Genomic DNA, 8,824 nt, shown 5'->3' with positions numbered 1-8,824 from the left:
GGCGATTCCTTCCATATATACAGACTACAGAGGGGGAACTAATTGCTGCACGGTTTAACTACTCGATCGCTGATTTACCGGATGAGCTAATGCGGAGAATATTGAGGATACGTACGGATATGATTTTGTACCGTACAGTAGATTCCCCGGTATAGTAAATATATATGCACTGATCATCATTATTCTGAAAACTTGATTCAGAATCTATTTTCTTGCTCCTACATGAATAAATTGGCTGCTAGGCGGCACGGCAGTCGGATGTACCGACCAAAACAACATCTGCCTTCTTTATCGTTCGATTAGTCCCATTCAAAGCATTATTAGCCCCAGGATTAAGTCAATGCAAAAAAACAAAAATTCCTTTTTGGAACACGAGATGTACGAGCTCATGGTCTCGCTTCGCTCTCCCCCCGGTCACAGCATCGTCGTCGACGCGCGGCCATCCTCCATTGCAGCATCTTCAATGTGCGGCCAGCGTTCGTCGCAGCTTCGCCGTCGCGGCAGCCTGCGCCATCACCGCAGCCACATGGTGCTATGAAGCAGCCGGTCGCGACAACATCACAGCACGGCTGCCCCTGCTCGTCGGCCACCGGACTTGCAGAAGAGGGTGGTGTTGGAGCGTCCATGACGAGGTTCCCTTGCTCGTTGGCCAACGAGCTTGCATTAGACGATGTTGTCGCGACGTCGGCTCTGAAGCACTAGTGAGGCAGATTGCCAGAGCTCGTGCACGGGTGACTAACTGGGTTGTGCGTGGCCTCGAAGCAACACCGACGGCACGGCGGAATAGACGGATGACGGAACTGTTCCGCGGCATCGCAACATCTCCCTACAGCATTTGCTAGTACCGGTCACCGTGACATTCACAGAAGGCATGGTGTCCCAGCACCGATGAACTCGCAGCAGATAGTGGTGCTGCAACTGACGGCGAGCTCTACTCTTACGGCGTGTTTGGTTCCCTGGGTAGCTAGATGCTGCATTGCATCAGGGGTCCTAGATGAGCATGGCCTGGTTGGGCTGATGCAAGCAGGAGTAGAGATGGGTGTTTGGTTCAGTTGCATCAGATGGCTGCAGCTCCTACATATTTTTTCTGAATTTTGCTGAATCGAGGTGACGAAGATGGCTCCAGACGGCGAAATCTGACGTGCGGCGGCGCTAGGCGGCCGAATCTGGCGTGGGGCGGCTTGACGAGGGCGGCGGCGGTGCTTGGTCGAGGACGGCGGCGGCGCATGGTCGAGGACGACGGCGCTAGGCGGCCGGATCTGGTGTGGGGTGGCTTGACGAGGGCGGCGGCGGCGCATGGTCGAGGACGACGGCGCTAGGCGGCCGGATCTGGCGTGGGGCGGCTTGACAAGGGCGGCGGCGGTGCTTGGTCGAGGACGGCGGCGGCGCATGGTCGAGGACGACGGCGCTAGGCGGCCGGATCTGGTGTGGGGTGGCTTGACGAGGGCGGCGGCGGCGCATGGTCGAGGACGACGGCGCTAGGCGGCCGGATCTGGCGTGGGGCGGCTTGACGAGGGTGGCGGCGGTGCTTGGTCGAGGACGGAGGCGGCGCATGGTCGAGGACGACGGCGCTAGGCGGCCGGATCTGGTGTGGGGTGGCTTGACGAGGGCGGCGGCGGCGCATGGTCGAGGACGACGGCGCTAGGCGGCCGGATCTGGCGTGGGGCGGCTTGACGAGGGTGGCGGCGGTGCTTGGTCGAGAACGGCGGCGGCGGCGCTTGATGGTGGCGGCGAAGCTTCGTCGAGGATGAATGAGGAGGGCGGCGACGGAGCTCGGTGGAGTACGGCGACGGGGCTCGATGGAGGACGGCGGTGGAGCTCGATGGAGGAGGAACAAGGACGGCGGTGGAGCTCGATGGAAAAGGAAGGAAAGAACGAGGCAACGACCTGCATGCGAGCTACGCAGGAAACTTGCGTTTCCCTCAGCCTGGCTGAGAAGCCCACTTTTGCATCCAGCGGACCAGGCTCAAAAGACCATGCAGTGTACCAAACATCTGATTTTTGCATGGTGGGTGCGAGCCACATGCAGTGCGGGGAACCAAACACCCCCTTAAAGCACCGGTGAGGTGGCTTGCAGCAATGCACTGTTGAAAATATGCCCTAGAGATAATAATAAATTGGTTATTATTATATTTCCTTGTCGAACACATGTGTGGATACATAGACAACACACTGTCTTTAATGAGCCTCTAGTTGACTAACTCGTTGATCAAAGATGGTCAACGTTTCCTAGCCATAGGCAAGTGTTGTCACTTGATAACGGGATCACAATGATGTGATGGACAAAACTCAAACTATAAATGTATAGCATATGACTGTGTCAGTTTATTGCTATGTTTTCTGCATATCTGTTTCTATGACCATGAGATCATGCAACTCCCGAACACCGGAGGAATACCTTGTGTGTATCAAACGTCGCAACGTTACTGGATGACTATAAAGGTGCTCTACAGGTATCTCCAAAGGTGTTTGTGGGTTGGCATACATCAAGACTGGATTTTGTCACTCCGTGTGACGGAGAGGTATCTCGAGACCCACTCGGTAATACAACATCACAATAAGCCTTGCAATCAATGTGACTAAGGAGTTAGTCACGGGATCTTGTATTACAGAACGAGTAAAGAGACTTGCTGGTAACGAGATTGAACTAGGTATGGAGATACCGACGATCGAATCTCGGACAAGTAACATACCGAAGGACAAAGGGAACAACATACATGATTAACTGAATCCTTGACGTAGAGGTTCAACCGATAGAGATCTTCGTAGAATATGTAGGAGCCAATATGGACATCCAGGTCCCGCTATTGATTATTGACCGAGGTGTGTCTCGGGTCATGTATTCATAGTTCTCGAACCCGCACGGTCTGCACACTTAAGGTTCGGTGACATTTCGGTATAGTTGAGTTATAGGTGTTGGTAACCGAAGGTTTTTCGGAGTCCCAGATGAGATCCTGGATGTCACGAGGAGCTCCGGAATGGTTCAGAGGTAAAGATTGATATATAGGAAAGTGGTTTTTGAACTTCGGAAAAAAGTTTTAGACATTTTTTGGTAGTGTACTGATACGTCTATTTTGCATCATGTTTTCATGTTGATATTTATCGCTTCTTGGGTTGTTATTTCACTTCACGGTACAATATTTATGTCTTTTCTTTCTTATTTTGCAAGGTTTACATGAAGAGGGAGAATGCCGGCAGCTGGAATTCTGGCCTGAAAGAGGAGCAAAGTTGAGATACCTATTCTGCGCAACTCCAAACGCCGTAAAAATCAACGAGGATTTTTTTTCGGATTTCTAAAAAATACTGGGCCGAAGAAGTGCCAGAGAGGCACCAGGAGGTGGCCACAAGCCTGCTTGGTGCGGCCACCCCCTGGTCGCGCCAAGGGAGCTTGTGGGCAGCCTGCTGGCCCACTGCCCCCCTCTTCTGCTATATGAAGGGTTTCGTCTGGAAAAAAATCAGGGAGGAGCTTTTTCGTGGATTCGTCGCCGCCACGAGGCGGAACTTGAGCAGAACCAATCTAGAGCTCCGGCAGGACGATCCTACCGGGGAAACTTCCCTCCCGGAGGGGGAAATCGTCGCCATCGTCATCACCAACACCCCTCTCATCGGAGGGGACTCGTCACCATCAACATCTTCATCAGCACCATCTCATCTCAAAACCCTAGTTCATCACTTGTAACCAATCTCCGTCTCGCGACTCTGATTGGTACTTGTAAGGTTGCTAGTACTGTTGATTACTCTTTATAGTTGATGCTAGTTGGATTATTTGGTGGAAGAGTTTATGTTCAAATCCTTGATGCTACTCATTACCTATCTAGTCATGAATATGATTATGCTTTGTGAGTAGTTACTTTTGTTCCTGAGGACATGGGATAAGTCATGCTAATAGTAGTCATGTGAATTTGGTATTCGTTCGGTAATTTGATGTGTTGTATGTTGTTTTTCCTCTAGTGGTGTTATGTGAACGTCGACTACATAACACTTCACCATTATTTATGCCTAGAGGAAGGCATTGGGAAGTAGTAAGTAGATGATGGGTTGCTAGAGTGACAAAAGCTTAAACCCTAGTTTATGCGTTGTTTCGTAAGGGGCTGATTTGTATCCACTAGTTTAATGCTATGGTTAGACTTTGTCTTAATTCTTCTTTCGTAGTTGCGGATGCTTGTGAGAGGGGTTAATCATAAGTGGGATGCTTGTCCAAGTAAGGGCAGTACCCAAGCGCCGGTCCACCCACATATCAAACTATCAAAGTAACGAACGTGAATCATATGAACATGATGAAACTAGCATGAAAGAAATTCCCGTGTGTCCTCGGGAGCGCTTTTCCTCCTATAAGACCTTGTCCAGGCTTGTCCCTTGCTATAAAAGGGATTGGGCCACTTTGCTGCACCGTTATTACTTTTGTTACTTGTTGCTCGCTACGAATCATCTCACCACACAATCATTTGTTACCAATAATTTCAGTGCTTGCAGATATTTCCTTGCTGAAAACCACTTGTCAGATCCTTCTGCTCCTCGTTGGGTTCGACACTCTTACTTATCGAAAGGACTACGATTGATCCCCTATACTTGTGGGTCATCATGTATCAGGAATGACAAATGGGTTCCGGGGTCCACTAGGTGGGCTCACCCACCCCAAAGGGTCTCATGGGCTGTGGGAAGACGTAGGGTTTTACCTCAAGAGGGACAGAACCTGTGTAAACATTGTCTTCTTCGTACCCTATTACCCATCGATCCAAGGTCCACAACTCGGGACCCCCTACTCGAGATCCGCCGATTTTGACACCGACAACCATCGCAACAGCAACTTGGGAGCAGGGCGCTCTGGTGCACCTAGTTGTGATACATGAACCAACATCTTCCCCTTCTCGTGATCTCCACGAGGGTGTTGCTGGATGCACAAGAGTGAATTAATATACCCATGTAGGAACCATCGGGAGGCTTCGGTTGAGGGAGGCGCTTTATCACGAGTAATCTTGTTCCGCATGAACCAAACTCTCCACATGGCCATGAGCACAACCAACCTCACTGTCTCATCAAGGGGTTCAAGTAATGTGAAAAGCCATTCTAGTCTGCAGTTGAGGATGGACTCCATCTTGGAGATATTCCAGTCCAATGCCATAGCACGCCATAGCTCTCTAACCATTGGGCACCTACAAAATGCATGGAATCCGTCCTCTTGTTCGATGCCACATTGGGGACATATATCGAGGTGGCGCGAGAATTTATTGGCCCAAGTGGCAGTGAGTTGGTCACAACTCTCCATGCAAACATGCGTACCTTAGGGGGAGCAGGGCACCCCCATATGATCTTTCATATGGCGCGACGACCATCCAGTGCTCTGCTTGTGGCAGTAGCCAATGGACACTCGTGTTCGTCCATGGCAAGGCGGTAGGCAGAACGAACGGTGAAGATATCGTTCTTGTCCGGCGCCCATGCGATGATGTCGTCCCTGATGCGGGGGCGATGTCCGAATGCTAGTGATCGCGTCGATATCTATCGAAAGGAAGCAATGCCGGAGAAGGTCTATGTGCCACGAGATCCCTTCATTGAGGAGCTCTGCCACCCTCCAAAGGTGACATGTGCCCTGCTATGTGATGGGCTGGCGTGAGGGTTCTCTAGGAATCCACCGATCGCGCCAGATATGGATGTTCTGCCCGTCACCGACATGCTAGTGTTGGAATTATGCCCTAGAGGCAATAATAAATGTATAGTTATTATTATAATTCCTGTATCAAGATAATAGTTTATTATCCATGCTATAATTGTATTGAATGAAGACTCATTTACATGTGTGGATACATAGACAAAACACCGTCCCTAGCATGCCTCTAGTTGGCTAGCCAGTTGATCGATGATAGTCAGTGTCTTCTGATTATGAACAAGGTGTTGTTGCTTGATAACTGGATCACGTCATTGGGAGAATCACGTGATGGACTAGACCCAAACTAATAGACGTAGCATGTTGATCGTGTCATTTTGTTGCTACTGTTTTCTGCGTGTCAAGTATTTATTCCTATGACCATGAGATCATATAACTCACTGACACCGGAGGAATGCTTTGTGTGTATCAAACGTCGCAACGTAACTGGGTGACTATAAAGATGCTCTACAGGTATCTCCGAAGGTGTTAGTTGAGTTAGTATGGATCAAGACTGGGATTTGTCACTCCGTGTGACGGAGAGGTATCTCGGGGCCCACTCGGTAATACAACATCACACACAAGCCTTGCAAGCAATGTAACTTAGTGTAAGTTGCGGGATCTTGTATTACGGAACGAGTAAAGAGACTTGCCGGTAAACGAGATTGAAATAGGTATGCGGATACTCACGATCGAATCTCGGGCAAGTAACATACCGAAGGACAAAGGGAATGACATACGGGATTATACGAATCCTTGGCACTGAGGTTCAAACGATAAAGATCTTCGTAGAATATGTAGGATCCAATATGGGCATCCAGGTCCCGCTGTTGGATATTGACCGAGGAGTCTCTCGGGTCATGTCTACATAGTTCTCGAACCCGCAGGGTCTGCACACTTAAGGTTCGACGTTGTTTTATGCGTATTTGAGTTATATGGTTGGTTACCGAATGTTGTTCGGAGTCCCGGATGAGATCACGGACGTCACGAGGGTTTCCAGAATAGTCCGGAAACGAAGATTGATATATAGGATGACCTCATTTGATTACCGGAAGGTTTTCGGAGTTACCGGGAATGTACGGGGAATGACGAATGGGTTCCGGGAGTTCACCGGAGGGGGGCAACCCACTTCGGGGAAGCCCATAGGTATTTGGGGGGTTCACACCAGCCCTTAGTGGGCTGGTGGGACAGCCCACCAATCCCCTATGCGCCAAGGGAGAAAAAAATCAAAGGAAAGAAAAAAAAAGGGAAGAAGTGGGAAGGGGGAAGGACTCCCTCCCACCAAACCAAGTAGGACTCGGTTTGGGGGGGGAGAGTCCTCCCCCCTGGCTCGGCCGACCCCTTGGGAGTCCCTTGGACCCCAAGGCAAGGCCCCCCTCCCTCCTCCTATATATATGGGGCTTTTAGGGCAGATTTGAGACGACTTTCTCACGGCTGCCCGACCACATACCTCTTGGAATTATGCCCTAGAGGCAATAATAAATGTATAGTTATTATTATAATTCCTGTATCAAGATAATGGTTTATTATCCATGCTATAATTGTATTGAAATGAAGACTCATTTACATGTGTGGATACATAGACAAAACACCGTCCCTAGCATGCCTCTAGTTGGCTAGCCAGTTGATCGATGATAATCAGTGTCTTCTGATTATGAACAAGGTGTTGTTGCTTGATAACTGGATCACGTCATTGGAGAATCACGTGATGGACTAGACCCAAACTAATAGACGTAGCATGTTGATCGTGTCATTTTGTTGCTACTGTTTTCTGCGTGTCAAGTATTTATTCCTATGACCATGAGCTCATATAACTCACTGACACCGGAGGAATGCTTTGTGTGTATCAAACGTCGCAACGTAACTGGGTGACTATAAAGATGCTCTACAGGTATCTCCGAAGGTGTTAGTTGAGTTAGTATGGATCAAGACTGGGATTTGTCACTCCGTGTGACGGAGAGGTATCTCGGGGCCCACTCGGTAATACAACATCACACACAAGCCTTGCAAGCAATGTAACTTAGTGTAAGTTGCGGGATCTTGTATTACGGAACGAGTAAAGAGACTTGCCGGTAAACGAGATTGAAATAGGTATGCGGATGCTGACGATCGAATCTCGGGCAAGTAACATACCGAAGGACAAAGGGAATGACATACGGGATTATACGAATCCTTGGCACTGAGGTTCAAACGATAAGATCTTCGTAGAATATGTAGGATCCAATATGGGCATCCAGGTCCCGCTATTGGATATTGACCGAGGAGTCTCTCGGGTCATGTCTACATGAACCCGCAGGGTCTGCACACTTAAGGTTCGACGTTGTTTTATGCGTATTTGAGTTATATGGTTGGTTACCGAATGTTGTTCGGAGTCCCGGATGAGATCACGGACGTCACGAGGGTTTCCGGAATGGTCCGGAAACGAAGATTGATATATAGGATGACCTCATTTGATTACCGGAAGGTTTTCGGAGTTACCGGGAATGTGCCGGGAATGACGAATGGGTTCCGGGGGTTCACCGGAGGGGGGCAGCCCACTCCGGGGAAGCCCATAGGTATTTGTGGGGGTCACACCAGCCCTTAGTGGGCTGGTGGGACAGCCCACTAAATCCTATGCGCCAAAGAATAAAAATCAAAGGAAGAAAGGAAAAAAAAAGAGGAAGTGGGAAGGGGGAAGGACTCCCTCCCACCAAACCAAGTAGGACTCGGTTTGGGGGGGGAGAGTCCTCCCCCCTGGCTCGGCCGACCCCCTTGGAGTCCCTTGGACTCCAAGGCAAGGTCCCCCTCCCTCCTCCTATATATATGGGGCTTTTAGGGCAGATTTGAGACGACTTTCTCACGGCTGCCCGACCACATACCTCCATAGTTTTTCCTCTAGATCGTGTTTCTGCGGAGCTCGGGCGGAGCCCTGCTGAGACAAGATCATCACCAACCTCCGGAGCGCCGTCACGCTGCCGGAGAACTCTTCTACCTCTCTGTCTCTCTTGCTGGATCAAGAAGGCCGAGATCATCGTCGAGCTGTACGTGTGCTGAACGCGGAGGTGCCGTCCGTTCGGTACTAGATCGTGGGACTGATCGCGGGATTGTTCGCGGGGCGGATCGAGGGACGTGAGGACGTTCCACTACATCAACCGCGATCTCACATCGCTTCTGCTGTACGATCTACAAGGGTACGTAGATCAC

Source organism: Hordeum vulgare, chromosome 7H (genome assembly GCF_904849725.1).
Source record: "Hordeum vulgare subsp. vulgare chromosome 7H, MorexV3_pseudomolecules_assembly, whole genome shotgun sequence".
NCBI classification, from domain to species: Eukaryota; Viridiplantae; Streptophyta; class Magnoliopsida; order Poales; family Poaceae; genus Hordeum; species Hordeum vulgare.
This window is presented reverse-complemented; position numbering follows the sequence as displayed.